Source organism: Chamaea fasciata, unplaced genomic scaffold, assembly GCF_029207755.1.
Source record: "Chamaea fasciata isolate MVZ Bird 193981 ecotype frontalis unplaced genomic scaffold, bChaFas1.0.hap1 SCAF_1, whole genome shotgun sequence".
NCBI lineage: Eukaryota > Metazoa > Chordata > Aves > Passeriformes > Sylviidae > Chamaea > Chamaea fasciata.
In genome coordinates this window covers 42,246,102-42,265,116 of record NW_027094086.1, presented here as the reverse complement: position 1 = coordinate 42,265,116, position 19,015 = coordinate 42,246,102, and the positions used below count along the sequence as shown (strand labels likewise).

The 19,015-nt window shown below is 40.1% G+C and overlaps 1 pseudogene; it reads left to right on the top strand.

The window, feature by feature from the left end:
* Positions 1–18,662, top strand: part of LOC136289751 (chloride channel protein D-like) — an 86,708-nt pseudogene extending 68,046 nt beyond the window's left edge.
* The last annotated feature ends 353 nt before the right edge of the window (positions 18,663–19,015 follow it).

The window sequence follows — 19,015 nt, the reverse complement described above, 5'->3', positions numbered from 1 at the left end:
GGGACTAATGAAACACTGCTCTCAAGGCGTGTGTGTGCACATGTGTTCAGAGAGTCCTCACACACTGTTTTAATAAGGTAATACTTTTATTTCCCTTAGCAAGAGGAGAGGTACTTGCCTTCAGTAGTGATGCGCTGCAACAGCTTAGAGAAAGGAAAGTTAAAGATGAATGGAGACCTGAAACATTTAATTCATAAATTAATTACTGAGCTAGTGATATCTACCTTAATATTGTGACAGCCTTGCTGCTGGCACTTTCAAAATAACTGATACAGGTTTGAAGAATTGTTGGAGAGCCTTTTCCTTCTGGCACTGCTGTGGAGAGATTGCTAAGTTTAGATCACAAGAATGCAAAGTTACTCAATCAAACACAGAAGCCTGCTAAGTTCATGCAATAAGTGGAGATAAAAATGGGGGTTTGTTTCTTACCAGAGGATAATGGTCAACTTCCCCCCTTCCTTTTCACTGTGCCTTTGCTGTAAGTTCTGGTCAATGGTGATTCTACCTGGTCTGATCAAAGCTAGAAACACCTTTGGCAGCGGTTTGAAAGCTTCATCTGAACTCAGCAAGAAAAGTTGAGGGAAAGAAGAAAAAAGAGGAGGGGAAGCACATTAAGGACTTGAAAACTATTTTTAGGTGTGCAGACTAGGGAGCTGACAGCAATATCTGATGGCAATACCAAAGTGCCTTTGTGATTACTTGGTTTTCATGTTAGAGGGTAGAGTCTGTCAGCACATTGATTGTTTTTACTCAGGCTGTTTCAACAGCCTCCTTGCTTTTGAAGAGCTGCTCTAGTTAATTTCAACGATACACTATACAGCAATCTTGCCTATTTAAATAAATGGAATTCAGTACTTTCAACAAAGGCCCTGGACATTATGATCCTCCCATGCATTGTCAGGGTCCTGGGGCACTGTAGCCCATGAATAACACAGATGGAGGAAGGTTTATAGAGTTTGTGGTAGTGGTTTTATTTCATATCCGAAGTGCGAAAAGTTTCTTCCAAAGAACAACATTACATGATACTTTTAAAATAAGTAGGCCTGTTTGGCCTTACAAATAATAGTGCAGGTGCTGTAGGACTTTGTGATGGAGCCCTTTGCAGGGAAAGCTGGAGTGTAGCAGAGGCTGTGTGCTAACCCAAAAAGCCAAATTAAAAACGTATGCAGCCACACTGCAGCATGTGGGTGGCTTTTAGGCAAGTGCAGAGTGTTGTTAAATGTCGAAATCAAATATATGCATGGGGAAAACTGGTGTGTGAATGGAAAGATTGATCACATACTTGTTCTGCCATTTAAATGTGTAGTAGGCTCCTCTGAAGTCGAAAGTCTGGCTAGTAGCAAGCCAGCTTGTAGGGAAATACAAACCTGATTTTAAGTCTTCATACATTTCTACAATATAGCCTTTCTGCAGGTCTGTAAAATACAGTTTGTGTTTACAATCTACTAACAGCTGCCTTTGCATTTTCATGTTGAGATGGAGGACTTGCTGTCTGCTCATTCACCCTGATGATGTTGCCTATAAAACCTGACAACTGGCAACTTAAGTAATGAGTATTAACTTCAAAACATAGCTCTGACATAGAAGAAATCTCTGTATTGTAGATTGGAAAACTGAGGTACAGAGACTAAATATTTGCTCAGTGTCCTTTGAAAAGCTGTAGCATAGACAGAATTTGATCTTTGCTCTGGAAAACCTTAGCCTAGTACTTGATAGTGACCTTTTTATCATCTTTTAGGTAAAATGCCAAAATTTCATGCAACGCTCCCTCCTCATTTGAAGAGCGAAATATTGAGTAAACCATAATGATTCAGTCTGCCTAACCTGAAACAACCCTGTAATCCTGAGATTTTATTGTGTAAGATGAAGACTTGGTTGATTTAAAATGATTCCTGGTATGTGATGACCTAGTCCTTGTCTACTGTCTAGCTTACTATATGCACAGTACTCTTTTTTACAAGTTTAAAAAGCACAGCACTATTTGAAATCAGGCAAATGATTGCACTGGATATTGGCCAAAACAACAGATAGAATCAGCTAAAAAAAGAAAAGGAAAAAAATAGAGAAAAAAAAACCCCGGGTACTTTTGGTGGATTAATGCAGGAGAAATAGGCCTAAAGCTTTCTAAAGTAAACAAAAAATGATGCTTCATGTTCGTTAATCCTCCCCCCTCCCTTTGTCTGTGTAGCTATTTTATCCATTCAGTTTAGGAGAATCCTGCCCCGAATGCTTTTGCCAGTTGCATCACCTTTTAATGTTCTTTCTGTTCATTTGCAGCTACTTTGGAGCTGCAGTTCCTTTTATGTCACTCACTCAATATTTAGAATTTGTAGTTTCCTCAGATAATTGGCCATCTTGACAAGAAGAGTGACACAATCAGCTGTCAGATACTTTTCATTCCTGACTTCCACGCCAAAACTGACATGTGGATATTGGGATAATAATGTGTTATCTTAATTAGGTGTATCTTCATGATACATGCTTTATAACAGATAGAGCATATGAAACTACTGCAATGCCTTGCCAAGGTATCTTTGAAATGAGATTCCCTACTTAAGAGTTTTCTTCCTTCTTAAATAAATAAAGAGTAAACGAACAATTGCAGAGTCCAAGTCTGAATCCTAGCACTTCCTGTTAAACCTCACAAAATAGTGCAAGAAACATGTTTGGTCTGCTTTCTAAGGCTTGATGATGTGATAGAAAGGATGTTGTATGTAACATCAAAGAATGATGTTGTTATACTTCTGAAGCCTGACTTCTGGAAGTCCAAGTGAAATAATGTATGCTCATTTTTCTCCAGAATATGGCAATTTTTAATAGGCTTGGATTCTTATCAGAAATGTTCCAACGATTTCCTTCATTGTGTTTGTGTGTGCTTTTTTCCGACTATCCAAATTTCTCTCACACTTTTCAAAGTTTTGTTAAGTGACTCCCTGCTGGGTTTAGTTAAGAGCGGTGCTGAGCAAATTGCAAGCTGCCAAAACCAGCCAACAAACCACTGGTGATGAGCAAATGTTTCTGCTCTTTCAGCTCATGGTGAACGTTACTGTTTTCATAATTCCAGTATCACGTTCAAGCGGAAAATGGCACAGTCTGGACTACAGACAGACCTGAACAGTGTTTTGGACCTGAGCATACAGAGTCTGGCTGAGGATCAGGGTGATCATAACTTTCACACTTGCTGTCTATATATGTTAGGATTAAAGTCTTGGGAGTATCCCTGGCCCAGAGATCATTCTTGAAGTAGACTTCTTGGAGCTGTCCATGATGATCTCGGAGCAGAATTTAGATCTGTGTATTCATGGCTCTTAGAATGGTAACAGACTTTTTTTGTGAAAGACTGTAGAATGTGAGCCTTTAGAGAGTCCCGCAGAACAAGGTGTGCAGTGCAAAAAAGGTAATTCATAGGGAATGACTGGATTAGTTTCTTCTCTATACCCTCTGCTGCAGTGAACATATTCTGAATATATTGTGTTTTCCTCCATTTCCTCCTCCAAATGTAGTCTGAGTGGAATAGGTCTTGCCTGTTGTAGCATGCCTTTTTACTGTGTTCTCATCGTTGTCCTCAAAACCAAGTCCATTAACTGTCTGTGCTACATGTCCTCATGCTGGCATGCACGTGATAGGAGGCTTAGGGAAGATCAGTGACTTTCCCAGGAGGGGAGATGTGAGCCCAGGACAAAGCATTTGCTCAGCCATTAGCTCTGCTGCAGTGTTGCACTCACCTTAGTAATCTGAAAGAGATTTTATTAAAACCTAAGCTGGTCAGATATTAAATTGAGACAAATAAAGTTTCAATAGTTAGGAAGAATACCCAATTCCTTCTTTGTCCTGTGAATGGGATGTGCTTTAAAGGTGGGAGCAGGTGACAGACTCCTAGTATTTCTCACTGTGCCACTAATTTCCTTCAGAACCGATGATTTTTCCAGAAGTTATACTTGCACAGACATACCTATTTATAAAAATCCCTTTGAGAACTTTAGATGAGAGGCCAAAGCTATCGACAAAATGCAGATTTCAATACGACATAGTGAAACAACTGACTATTTCAGGAGAAAGGAGTCTTCTTGACAATGTTAACTTGCGGGAGGTGGAGGTGATGGTATAGTTTTCTTCAAATGTGTGTTCCAGATCTGTACAAAAATGCAGAGGTAGATTCTCACAAAATATCTTGCTCTAAGTGGTATTTCATAATAAAGGACTTGAACCTAGTTCTTTCATATCCAGTCCTTAGGATCTTTTGGGTAGAAAACAGGCAGGCATGTTTTCTTACAATCATAGAGTCATAGAATCATTAAAACTCTAAAGACCTCAGTCCTTTGGTGTGGAGTGCTAATAACACCTTGAAGTAGACTAACCTTTCCTTGGAGACATATACATTAAAACTAGTAAATCCCTGTAACATGTTTGGGCTTGAATAAAACAATATTTTTGGAGACAGAAATATTCCCATCTTATACTTGGCATTCCAGTGACAAAAGCCACTTGGTATGTTTATATTTTTTCTGATGCCCTAATAAAGATTAGGTGTCTGCTCTCCTCTGAGTTCACCAAGCACATAATTTAGCAGTGTGTTGCACAACTTTGCACTACTGCATTATCTCCCAGCTCCTAGTTGTAATCACAGAATGCAATTACGATGTTAAGTATGCTACAAACCAAAAAGATTTGTGGTGGTCCCCAAGGTATCTGTTATCAAAATGTAAGTTAAAAGTTGAGAAGTGGATAATATGAATGGAGTGTGTGTATGTGTGAGTGTAGCAAACAAATACTAAGATAAAAATGATAATTTTAAGTATATTGCGTGTCAAGGCTTTATCTGTGTAATACAGAAAGGTAGAACTCTGAAGAAAGGTTTGAAATTATACAATAATTTATAAAAATATCAATTTTAACACAGCCAAGTCAGCAACGATATTAGATGTTTTAACGAACTCTAGACTGCAGTACTGTGAGCAAAGGTTTCACTGATGATTTAAAATAGGACATAATTTTTTGGCCAATCTTGTTTTAATGTAGCTGTTACTTAAGAAGGTTGAGGGAAGCAACAACAGTTTACCTACTTGTATCTAGACAATTGTATTTGCTTATTACAGGTATTGTCTTGTTGGGTGTAAACTAGACAGTTCATGAGCTGGCCCTGCCAAGGACAAGGTCAAGGAGAGGTCAAGAAGAACATGTAGGATAGGTGATGTTTTTTAATCTAATACGCCAAACCTAAATCAGAAAACATCTGTGTGATGCTGCTGTTGCTGATGGATGTTTAGGAAAGTCAAATGTGTAGTCAGCCCACCAATACTTTAGAATAAGAGAGTATCTGAAGTTGGAAGGGACCCATAAGGATTATCAAGTCCAGTTTCCTGTTCCTCACAGGACTATCTAAAACTGAACAATATGGCTAAGCACATCTGCCAGATGCTCTCGAACTCTGCCATGACCATGTCCCTTGGGAACCTGTTCCAGTGACCAATCACCTTCTCAGGGAAGATTCTTTTCCTAACTCTCCTGATGCAGCTTCATTTCGCTTCCTCGTGTCCTACTGCTGGTCATCAGAGAGCAGAGGAGCACCTCCTGCTCCGCCGCTGCCCTTGGGGATGTTGTAGACTACAATGGGTCCATCTCTTTTCTCGAATCTGAACAAAACAAGCAGCCTCAGCCACCCTCCTATGTCTTGTCCTTGGAGCCTTTTACAACACTGGTTGCCCTCCCTGGACACACTGTAACAGTTTGATGTCTTTCTTATATCAGGGACCCAAACCTACACACAGTACTCATGGTGTCATCGTGTCTCTGATGCTAAAGCACTGTGTACTTGCTGTTTAAAATTTTCCCATTATAGTGAACGTAGTCATCTGCTCTAACTTTGTGTTAAGCCTGTGCATGCTGCTGGAGAATAAGCACAACTCTGAACTGGAGACAAATCATGAGTCTTTTTCCCATCTCATCCACTCTCCTATGAGAAGGTAACCTCTTTTCTTTCAGTTCTTTCCTTGTTTAACAAGCATATTTGGGTGATTTAGGATGAGTACTCCATGAATGAAGACATTATGTAATATATGTGGTTGAGATAAAGAAGTGATCGGGTGCAGAGACCTTACAGGGACAGATCTCATAAAATATAATGCCACTCAGAGTCTGGAAGTTGTGCAAGACTGCTGGTAAAGAATTTCTTCGCTCAGATAGGCCATTCCAGTTTTCTCTTTCTCAATTTCTCTATGGGTAGCAGAATTGTTATAATATTTAATTCTATATGGGATCGCACCTCTCTGAATGATGAGTGTTTATAAAAGCCTTCAAACTTGAAAAGCATGTAGCATTCTTCCCCTTGATAGACGACCAAAGGATTTTTAGGTATAGTAAACTTTAGGTGTAGTGGAAGAAAATCATGAGTTACTATGGCAAGACCAGTAATGTAGTTTTAGGAATTTATACAGGGCCAACTGGAAAGTCACCATGTATTACTGAAACTTGGTCTGCACATGGGAATGTGGCTGGCAAAATAATGTTAAGGAGCAGGGCATTTATGTATGATGAGGTGCCAGTATGCAAATAGGTTGTCATGGTTTGGGAAGACAGGTATCTGCCAGGTAATAAAAAAAAAACAACTGGAGTTTCCTTTGGAATGGAAAGTGTAAACCCCCCCCTCCACCCTTTTTTTTTCTTTTTCAATTATAAATTTACAATCAGAGGCTCTTAGGCAAAGATTTGGGAAATAGGAATAGCAGTTCTTTACTAGTATGTATTACAAAGCAAACAAACACAAAAAAAAAAAAAAAAAAACCCCACCAAACAACTACAGCATTAATAACAAACAAAAACAGTACCAAGAACCTTGAGGGTTTTGTTTCACAAAACCCAGGGCAGTTTGGTTTCGGTGTCCCTGCAGGATCCTCAGAGCACCAAGCTGAAACAGTGGTAAAGTCCTGGGCTGGTAGCTGGGATGGCAGGGTGTCCCGGCAGGCAGGGGCAGGATGTCCCGGCAGCGCAGGGGGTGCAGGGTCACACTGTAGCAAGAGGAGCAGCGCCGAAGAAGCCGGAGGCGAGGCAAGGCCGGCCCAGCTCCCGCGGGTGGCAGAGAAAACTCAGGATTCCGGCCGAACCGGTAATAGTAGATTTCCCAGGACTGGATCCCTTTGGCCACAGTGAAACTCTTCCAGCCAGCAACAGCCGTTCTCTCTCTCCCCGAACGCTGGAAAAAGAAGAGCCCGCAGCTGCCTCAAGCTCTGTCTTTTACCTGCATTATCTCCCCCTTCCAACTTTGTCCACCTCTTTGTTTCGGTTAAGTACTCTCAAGCATCCAACACTTGGTCTCCTTGGTATCTTATGGGGAAAAAAATCTTTAGAGAAAAAAGGAACAAACCTAACCCCCAACATAGGTATTCCTATGGAAAATGGCTGAAGCTCAGCTGATGGCTGATACCAGTTTTGCTGCATTTTCTGCACTACGCTGTCATGTAATTACCACTTATTCTGTGAATTTTAACAGCATGAAGAACGTCACCCCCAAATCAATACAACTGACATTGTCTTAATAGTGATACAGTTACAGTAAAGGAAAATAAAAATTTGTAATTAAAGAGAGCTCTAATTTCAATTGCTAATTCAAGTCTTATTGGCAAAAGCCTTTATAAAGTTTGGACAAGCTCTGCTGGTGTAGCTCTGCTAGAGGTCTATTTGCTAGGAGTCAAACTGGGAATCTTTTGAACCTTGCGTTCTAATGTGCTGCACAGAAGGAAAGAGAAATGAGTTCTTGACTTTTCCAGATAACAGTGGAGAAGCTGCCCAATCTGTCGCACCCAGCCATGCTGCCGAATCGCTCCACTGCAGATCCCTGGTATCAGCAACTCTTCATCAATCTGGTTAGACTGAAGCCAACTCTAAAAACAAACATTTCCTCCATGAACAATGTGTTTGTTATATTTTCTCATTTGTTTATGATGGCTGTGTCAGCCGCACTGATTTACATAAACACTGCCAATCCTGGGACGTTACATACTCAACAAAAGTAGCCGAGTACAAACAGCATTCCGAAGTTTTAATTCATATTGTATAAACATAACAGATGTTGATAAAATGAGCCAAAAAGAAAATACAACAAAGGAGACCATTTCAAGGGTTTTTTTGATTAAAATACATTCCAGATTGACAAAATGATACAATGTTAATGGAATAGATCATTTAAATGTCATTATTTGGCTCTTATAGTTCTGTAAAGCAAAAATAAAGCAATGCTTTTGAGATTTAGACTCCATTACAGTACAGTGCCTATACATCAACTTATAAATAAAGCTATATTTCTTTTCCCTTTCCTTTTTTTTTAATCCCAGCTATGACATTGCCACATTTATTTCCTAAATACTGTACTAAAATACTGCGTCCAAAAGCAATAATAAGTTTGGTATACACAGTAAGGCCTAAAATAAATATATTATAAACAAAATAAAGGCAGTTTCTGCCTCAGTGAATTTCCAGTCATTGAAACTGAGATGGGGGACACTGAGAAATCATGGTCAGAGGTCTAATTCAGTTGGGTTTTCTTTAAAAATATATAAAATCTTCTCCTTTTTATTTGTGTGTAAAGATGATGAGACTTCATTTGAGACCCATCTGGTCTAAATCCCTTGCTTTGAGAATAGCTAGAATGAGAGAAAATTTACAAAACCCACAATGCTCCTAATATGCATGATCTAGTTTAGTTTTAGAGTTTCCTTTTAATAGATGAGGAAACTGAGGTGGAGAGAGGATACATGGCTTTCCAAAGTTCAAGAGGAAGTCATACATGGAAGTAGAAGCCAGCTCAAGCTGAGGCCGAGTTCAGCGCTTGCACCATTGGGCCACACAACTTTTATTATGGGAAACCTATGGAACTCAATTATGTTTCAAATTGATATGACCCCTGAAGCAACAAAGTTTAGTATCTCTTTCAACAACTTGTTATTGTCACTCATGAAAGCTCTGTTTCTGATATCCACATAAATATCCATTGATATCCGCCTAAGATTTTCCTGGGTGCAATGATTTCCTGTGACAGTGATTTCCACAGCAAAATTTCCTGTGGTATAGAAAGAGGAGACCTCTTTAGTTTTAATTTGTTTTCCTCCTTATGTCCTTGGATGCCTTGTCTGTTCTGTTTATGAGAGAGGGAGATGTGCCCGATCTATGCTGTGCATTTACTTATGTTGTTCTATCATATCTTTGTTTCAACTTTCCTCTGCCTGGGGAAGCATACAATTGGGAAGCACAATACACCCTCTTTGACAGAACTGGCCAAGTCACAGGAATAATACTGTGGAATTATGGGAAAAATAAAGTCTGAGTGAACAACTACATATAGCTCTATAAAAACCAGCTTGTTTGACAATAAAACGATCTTTAGCTCTGTTCCTATCATGAAACCATTAAAGCCCTCATAGTTTTCAGTCACCAGAGTTTAGCACTAGTAAGCCCTCTTCTCACACCCATGTGATTGCTTCTCTTCCTTGCAGTCTGTTTCTACATGAATTGATTTTTAGAAGCGTGTACTACAAAATATAATAGAATGTCATAAATAGTTGTGTAATGAGATAGTAGCAATAGGAAAATTTAAAACTTAATAAACATTGAGGTCAGTGAGTATTTTCAAGTAAAATCTTAGACCAGAAAAGTCTTAGACTTAGAAAATGGACCTCAACTTTGCTTTTCCAGTCTGTGAATTTTCAGTACATTCCAGGCATAGTATTTTTTTTTTTAGATTGAACCTTATGGTTTACCAAAAAATGAAGTGGATCTTTTATTATGGTATTTCCTGATGTTTTAGGTATAATTGAGGATGTGGAGCAGGGAGAGAATCTATCTTCTCATTGGATCCTGTAGAACCTGTGGAACCAAGTGTTTGGGGTGATCAGCAGGATCACCCCAAACACTTGATGCCTTTCCTACTGGAGGAGAGGCTCAGGTTCCTGAGCCATCACCACCTGATGCCAGTGAGCAGCCCCTGGATTCAAGGCCATGAATGCCTTCTTAGGCTTTGTTACTTGTTTTGGAGTCCATGTTCTTCTTCAGGAAAACATAATCAGAGCTGTTCCACTTGATCCCTTCCAGAGAAAACATGCTTGAAAGGCGCAGAATCTTGACATGAGAGATTGTAGCCCCAGAGCTGTGTCCCTACAGCTGCTTGGTGACTGCAAAACTAATTAATTTAAATGCTGTGAGACAACATGAGAATTCAGGTGCTTATGGAAGACATATAAAATAAGATGTGAAAGATGGATGTCAAGAATGCTTTTGTCATGGTGTGTCTATGCCTCTTGAAAAATATCATAACCATCAGCAGCAGCTATGTTGGCAAAGCCTTTCAGTGAAGATGAAACCTCCAGCATCTGAGTATCTGCCTATTAAAAAGGAAAATGTTTTAGATCTCCTTCTATGATTTTGACGTTTAATTTTGTTCTGTTAAATACCAGAGGGATTCCCACACATTTGGACATTAAAACCAAACCCGTATGAAGGAATCCACCACTATTGATGTTATAATGAATACCGAGGAAAACTAGTAATAATTTATTGGTTATAAAAACTTGCCAAAATTCCTGAAAGTGAATTTCTGGTATTTGAATCATGCAGCTCTGATGCATGATAAAAAGACTTGTTGGATGTTCTCTAGTTTTCCCTTTGGGAATTCATCTTTATTATTAATAATGTTGTTTTAGTAGCACCACAGATAATGCACAGCACTTTAAAACTGAAGACTCCAGTCAATGCACATAACTGGCAACCCAGAAATGCTCAAAGTCACATGAGACAGGCTCTTTAAATGGTCATTTAAAATATGTCATATGCAGGATGAGAAATGCTCTGCAAATCATCCAACTAAGAGATATGGACATGTATGTTTATTTAGATCCCATTACAGTTCGTAATCTTTTGCTCATTAGTACACTAGCAGGGTCATTGTCACTCCTGAGCCATGCCTCACCAACCTGGAAAATACCAAATTCTTCTTGAAGGAATTAGGGTTTGTGTGATAGTAGAACTATCTAGAAACCCATGGTGATTTCCTCTTAAGGCAGTGAGAATCTCTTCTCTTGATAACCAAACCCACTCTTGGGAACATGGTGTGACCTTTGGGGATGGTGCTGTGCAGGGCTGGGAGCTGGACTCGATGATCCTTGTGGGTCCCTTCCAACTGAGCTTATTTTGTGTGACTGTGGGATTCTGAGAAATCTTGCCATGAAATTGCATTTTTGGTTCAAAGCCCATTGCTGATTTCATTTTCTTTGATTTATTGAGAACACAGAGTATCACCTTTCTAAGACCTGAGTAATGTAATTTTTTTTGTTTACCATGTCTGTGGCTAAATGACTCAGTACAAAATGTAGTTGGGATGTAGCTTGCTGAGTATGAGAACTTGAGACAACCAGGATAACAGTAACTCGTTACACAACTTTGAACTGGTCACTTAAATACTTGGCATATCATTTACTCTGCCTTTAATTTGGAATAGTGATGTGAATCCACCATAGGTACTGGGAAGAGTATATGTGCAAAAGATATTATAAAAATATAAACTATTTATAAGTATTTTTTGGACTGTCTGGTTGTAAAAATCATAGCAAGGTTACCTTTTTTTTTTCCCTTTTTTGTGCAAGTGTAATTTTTAAGCAAAAGTTCACACAATTTACAAGGAACTTCTCATAACTGTGTTGTGAACTGCTTTGGGCATGGCATGCTGCATTTTTCCATACATTAATTTGTATCTAGTTTCATTGCTAGATGAGTGTTTCTTTGTTTGGTCAGTTTGGTTTGGTTTTTGTTTTGTGTTTTTGTAATGTGTATGTGTCTGTGAAGACACACAAAGGAGAATTCTTCCCAGGGCTGACAGGAGGGGCTCCTTTATATTCTGTACTCCAGTGACAAACTCGACACAAATGATAATACAGGAAAGTGAAAACAGATGAAATTGGTAGGAAGTTTTTCATTAATATGTCGTTCTCATGTTCTTTATATAGAACAGGTCTCCAAGGAATCCCAGTAACAAGTAGTCATATCATTTGACTCTTAGGCACAAGATACTTTTTCCTTTTTGTCTGCTTTAGTGTATGGTAAATGCTCTGCTATTTCTTCATGTATTTTGAACTAAAGGCTAGATAGAGCAAAGATGCTAGTTTATCAATTTTCACCATTTTTTAACCCAAACTTCAGTGACAAAGGGCTTCACAACAAAATTCAAGTCTTTGGCATTATTTTTGGCTTTTACTACGTATCTGTATCTGTCATCTCGCTCTCCATTATGATGGTGTTTTCCTAAAAATTATTTCCCTCTTAAACTGAAATGAGGTAGACTGAACTTCAGATCTAGGATTGAAGTACAGTTGTGCAAAATTCCCAATTCAATTAGGAAAATTAGTAAACCATCTATGCATTACACATCCCTATGAGTGAACATAAACTGTTTTGAGAAGTTTTTTCTAGCATGCAGCTTCAGTGTATGGTTTTACAGGTATCCTGAAATGTCCATTATGAAACATTGGTAATGTTTTTCCTGCTCAGGGTTTTTAAACTGCCTGGTTTATCACCCTGGAGAACCTTTCAACATTGTTTCACAGCTGGTTCCTTCTTCCATTTTTGAAATGGGATTTTGTCCTTTAATCACATTTATTTGCTGACTATGAAAAAAAAAACCCTAAAGGAGGGAAGACTGAAGAAGAAATTCTTTGTATGTACTTCATATGAAAATGATGACTTTAAGGATTCAGGGACCAACATTGCTAAAGGTACTGGTAATATGATATGGTCTATCATAGCTCAAAGCTCAGATAGCCTTGAGCCAAAAATCTAAATGCTAGTGGAAATGTAGCTGTGCTCTGCAAGAGTAGCGCCTGGAAAATCACTGATGAGGAAGTGCTGCAAAATGTTGCTGTTGTCTCTGCTGCCCCATTTTACATAGCTTCAGCTAACAGAGCTGTCAGTGTACCTCTGGTGATCATGAAATCACTTAATGAAATGAAGTGTAACCAGCTCTCTACTAAAATAGTGCTTAATTAAGTGTGACCATCAAGTGATGGGAACCATAGTAGTATACAAGGGAATGCTTGTTCATTCCTGAAAGGCCTATTAAAGTAAGAGGAAATATGTGATCAGCACAGTTGTCTGAATGTCTAACATGGTATGGCACAGGAATGCCAGCATCAGAGTTCAAACACATGAGGAGTTACAAACCAGAATTATTTACACTATGTGATTGTAATCAATGCCTAGACTCTTCTGAGAAGCCAAAGCAATGAAATGGTTCACTAACTTGCAGTATCTCATTAAACTGGTGAATTTCGCTTGGTTGAGCTCACAGATCATGGACTCAATGTTCTGCCACTGAGGCTACTCCTTAGTCCCTGACAGCAGAGAAATGGAGAGGAATTACCAGCTTCTGCATATTTTATTTTGAAGGGTTACAGAAAGGATTTTGTATTTTTCTGCAGTTTACATTTGCAAAGACCTCTGTAGATGTGAAGTCCCACAGCTTCTGCTGTGGTATTGCTATAATTGCCCCTCTTATCTATGCTGGAGCTGAGAGGTGGGATATGAAGTAGCCTACTGAGGATTGGAAAGTGAGTCTGTGACAGAGCTAAAAGAACTTCAGACTCCTGACTTCTTTTCTTCTCAGTATTAATACCTTTCTTGCAAAGTGAACCCAAAAGCTAGCACTAAGAGAAGGCATGGCAAGCTGTGTGACTCCATATCCTCTCATGTTTTGGCAGTTTTGCCACACAGAAATGTTTCTAGTGTGATAGGGCTGTCCCTGGTATCCAGAGCAAAGACACCCATGCAACAGGGAGGACTGTAAGGACTGCCCCTGTGGAGCAGGCACTGTAGTCCTGTATAAGTTCTCTCTCATTGAGAATACAAGCTGGAAGTCTCCCTAAGACACACTAAGGATGGGAAACATCCTAAGCAAAGGATGGGACAGCTGCTGAATCACTGCATTGCAAATGAAGAAGGTACGGCTTTATGTGAAAGCATGAGATGTAAAAAAAACCCCAAAAAACCCCCAACAAACCAAGACTTGATATCTCTGGTATGTGTGTATACGTTTAGATGTGAACATGTGCATGTATATATATGCAGGTAAAATACCTAACACTTTTGTAATTATCATTTGTAATTTAGAAGACAGGCAAAGCACTGGATGAGGATACATATTTCCTTTGGAGGGGAAAAAAAAAAAGGAGGAGGAAACAAATTATGTATATCTGGAGCTTCATTATCCTACAATTATACAGGCTACTACCTATAGAAACCTTTCTAATCCTTAAGGGTTAAGCAGTAGTTTAGAAATTAGTGTTGGTGCAAGTTAAGGGCTGAGAGCAAGGCACAGAGGTAAACCAGACAGAATAAAGTGCCCAAGAGGGCAGTGTCTTGCAGGATATACAAAAAAATATTGCTTTTCTCATATGACAACCACAGCATAGAATATAAACATTGTTCACAAAAATGACATAACATTTTTTAATCAGCCTGGGCAGATTATGTCTCTGACAAGGGTCTTTCTTGCATCTTGTCTTTAAGGTGAAGAACATCTGAAAACATCAGCTCTTCGAACCTAGAAAGCTGAGTTTCACAGAAACACAGAAGAATTTAGATTAGAAGTATTCTGGGTGTCCCCAGCCCCCTGCTCCAAGGAGGTCCAGCTAGATCAGATAGCTCAGGGCCATGCCTGTTCAAGTTCTTTACACCCTCAAAGATGGAAAACCCACTCATCCCCTACTCCAGTATTTGACTATCTTTATGGTAATTTTTTTTTTTCTTATACCTAATTAGAGTTTCCTATGCTACATCTTAAGTTCATTGCCTATCACTGGACACCTGCAGGAGAATCAGTCCTTGTCTGATCTGTAGCCTAAGGACAGGTAGTTTCTGCAGTCAGATCTTCTCTGAGCCTCCTCTTCTCCAAGCTTAACAGAATTACCTCTCTAAACATCTCCTCATACGCCTGTGCTCCAGCCTCCTGACCAGTCTGGTGGCCTGCTGCTGCATTTCCTCCAGTATGTCAATGTTTTTGCTCTACTGTGAAGACTTCTCTTCATCGCCAAACTGACTTGTGCAGGCATCATGCTAATCTCCTCTATCATTCAAGTTTTAGCATATATTCTGCCAGCAAAAGCATGATTTCATCAGAAGATAAGCCAGAACATTCATCTTTTTTAAAGGAAGAAACTTGGGGACAATCAAAATGTAAGGCTTTTAACCCATCGCTACCTTCCCCTGTATTAAGCAGCGTGTCCTTATATTCTGGTCTTTTCTCAGCCCACAATTTTCAGTGGCTTCCTGCACTGAAAGGAAGTCTTCATAATCCCCTCTCAGCATCCTGAGAGAAGTATTTACACCAACTTGAGCCCTTGGCTGTGATGTCTTCTCTGCTTCTCAAAGCTCTCCTTTCTGCTTTTGCTGAAGGCTCCTACTCCTTGTGTATTTCACCACTATGTCAAGATTTGTTCTTCACTCCAGAAACTTCTTCCCCAAAAAGCTGCTCAGCTGCTCTTGGAAAAGCACAATTTCCTCCTCCTTCCCAAAGATGCCCCCTGAGTACAGCCACATTGTTGTCTGCTGTCTCCTGAAAGGAACATAATGTCTATTAGCACAGAATAGCTCCAAATGAAGAAATTAAGAATTTTACACTCAACATGTTAACAGAAACATCACCAACATTGTTATGAAAAGCTATTCATTAGGGTCTGGCTGTGATTTTGGAAATTACTTAGGGTGGTTTTATTAACTCAGGGTTAAAAACCGTAAGGTGCTGTGTGCGAGGCTTTGGGGTTTGGACATATTTTTCCACGACTCTTTACATTTGTCAGCAAGAACATACAGCTCTTTTGACAGTAGGACTTGGGTGGGCCGATGGCTGCTGGATGCTGTAATAAGAGGTTGGCAGGACAGAGAATGATAAACTTACTTGTCAACAGCCTTTCTGGCTTTCTTAGGACAGACTGAGCTTTGTACCTCTGCAACTTGTTTCCCATATAGTCCCTGGTAATTTTTTCTGTGTGGGTTAATTGATTTTATATTTGCTTGCTGCTGTTATTATGTCTGCCCAACAAGGAACCCTTCTCAGCCACAGAAGTTCATTTTGTATTTATTATTCCCTGATTTATTATGTTGCTTCCCTCAGCCAGAAAGTATTCTAATTAAATTGTTTGCATTGTTGGTGGCAACAGAGATGGAAGACCAAAGAAAATAAAGAAGACATCTTCAGTAAATGCTGAAAATGGGGTCCATCCAGTGTGTGGGTTGGAAAATAAGGCTCCAAGCACCACTAGGGAGATCTCCAGTTGGGTGTCCACAGCATTGCAAGCCAGAAGAGTTTACAGAGAGCCTCAAAAAGAAGCAGACCTATGGCCCCATCTGCATTTGGTAAGGCCATTTCTCTGAAAAGCAAGCTACTGGCAAAGGTGGAGGCCAGATCAAGGTAATCTGCATGGCCCTTTTGGGCAGTGTGTTTGCACTTCCTTCCAAATTATTGTGTAGGATTGCTGGTCGCAAAAGTTTCCCATGGCATGGATTTGGGATATTGCTAAGATAGGTGTATGGACCAGCCTGCTAAAACTATTTTCGCATACTGCAGGGCAAAAGTCTTTAATGTCGCATCAGTTCATAGCTCATTTGTGGCTCTCTCTCTTCAGTATTCTGAGCATTTGCTCCTTCTCTCTCATACAGAACCTTTTTATTTCCTATTAGTTTTGTATTAGTTGCAATACAGTTGTATTAACAGCATTTTTCCACAATCAATTTCACTGTTATTTTCTCTCCATATTTCTGCTGCCTTCCCTTCCTTTCCCTTCCCCTTTTGTTTTCTGTTGGACATTATTTCTTCATCCTTGCTACTGATTGTTTTGCATAAACATATGTTTATTTACAGAAATTCAGAAAATTTTGGTTGCTTTACTTCACAACCAGGATACTGGCATAGAAAATGAATCACTTATCTCCCCTTGTTTTCCCTTGTTCCAAGGTAATTTTTCCAGGCTAGTACAAAGCTTCGAGTGCTCCTATTTTCCTTTGTAAAACAGGGCTCTGAATTGCCATTGCCTGGTACTGCAGGTATGGTCAGAGTGGTTGCATTTCTTGCTCATTCACTGGGCTCAGAATACATCTCATTAAGGCTACTCAAGGCAAGCTCACGGTATGCTGGGGGTGAGACATACCCCAGTAAATGTCACCTTTTTTTATTAGTTTCATAGGCTTGAATGAAGCTGAGTAGAGCGGCATAAAAGGTCTCTGCAGAAGTAAACAGAGCCGATCAGGAGCTAAGTGCAGTTTTCCCACGTGATTTATATATTTTAGGATTAGGCCTGGCATTTTGCAAAATGCTGTTTGAAGTTGTTAATTAGGTTTGCCTGAACAGACCAAAACAGCCACAACTAATTGGTTGAGATTATAGCTATAAGATTGTGACGTCTCACAGTGAAATCACTCAATATATGTTCTCGTTTAGGTCTGTTTGTGGTTTTTTGAAGAAGGCAGATAAAGACTGCACTGTATCACTGATATAGTGAGGAATACTTTGGGGAGTATCATCCATATCTCAAATCCACTCTTCTTAATAGGAAGTTTCTTTACTGAACACCTGTCTTTGTTCTACTTGTATTTTTGACAGGAGGAGCACTACCAGGTGACTTTTCAACTTTTTATGAATAAAGCCCAACCAGAAGACTTTTTACAGCATCACTGCATCAGTAAGTACAAAATAATTTAATCAAGTCTCATAGTCCATGCAGTTACTGGCAAACTTGATTCATTTTATGAATAATTTTACTTGGATCCTAGTGAGAAAAATGTTCTTATTAACAGTATGAGCAACAAATTTCCAGACAAAAACATGGAGGAGGGAGAGTATGTATAGACACAGTCTGGGGGGGGGGATGTGACTTCATCGCACTTCACACGATAAGAGGGTTCACTTCAGGAGCTGGTAACGGGACAGAGACTTGAAAGGCCAGGCTACAGGAAATGGGGATAGTGAGTCAGGAAATGGCAGCCTTCCCTCCGAGTCATCCTTGAACCACTGCCCTGGTGTGCTCAGAGTGGGAATTGGATTAGTAGAGATGCTGTTCCTTCAGAAGAGATTTCAAACTTAGGTCGTGACCATTTGATGTTAACTGTTACGTGCAGTTTCTCCTTAAGAGCACGGATTTCAGCTCCCGCATCTGCTCTGATCCCTGGCGTGGGTGGCGGCCTGTGCTCGGTAGCTGTCCCTCTCTGCAGTGGTAGATATTCCATGCCTCCTGCCTGGCTTGGCTCTCTGTCCTGGTGCTTCGAGCCCTGTCATGCACCTGCCTTGGTTCTCGTCAAAGTCATGGCATGGCTGGTGACCCAGTGGTGTCTGGCACGGCTGCTAAATGGTTGTATTTTCCTATTAGATAAACATTACTCTGTAACACTTGATTGCCTTACCAGAAGCAGAAGATTTATCTGTTAGGGGACCAGTGGCAGTATTTGGTGGTTGTAGGGGTGCTCACTGGAAGGGTATGTGGGGTGAATTTCTTTGTCAATGTCTGTAGGTATCTAAAGAGGATGAAGCCAGGCTCTTCTTGGTGGTGCAAAGCAATAGGACAAAAGGTAATGGGCAGAAACTGAGACACAGGAAGTTCCACCTGAATGTGAGGAAGAACTTCTTTACTGGGCAGTGAATGAGCACTGGAACAGATTTCCCAGAGAGGCTGTGGAGTCTCCCTCACTGGACATATTCCAGAACCATCTGGATGTAATTTTGTGCCACGTGTTCGAAGAAGACCCTGTGTGAGCAGGGAGTTTGGACCAGATCTGGTCCCTTCCAAGCTGATCCATTCTGTGATTCTGTGACTGAGCGGGTAGGCAGCAGCAAGGCTGAGGCCGCTGGTCAGATCACAGCTGGGAACAGGCACCTCAGCTGGAACGCGCGCCGTGCTCGCACCTCTTAACTCGCCGCTGTTAATGGACAGGACAGGGTTACGCTTTGTACCGAATTACGGCCCAGAGGAGCCTGACGGCAGCCGGGGCTGGC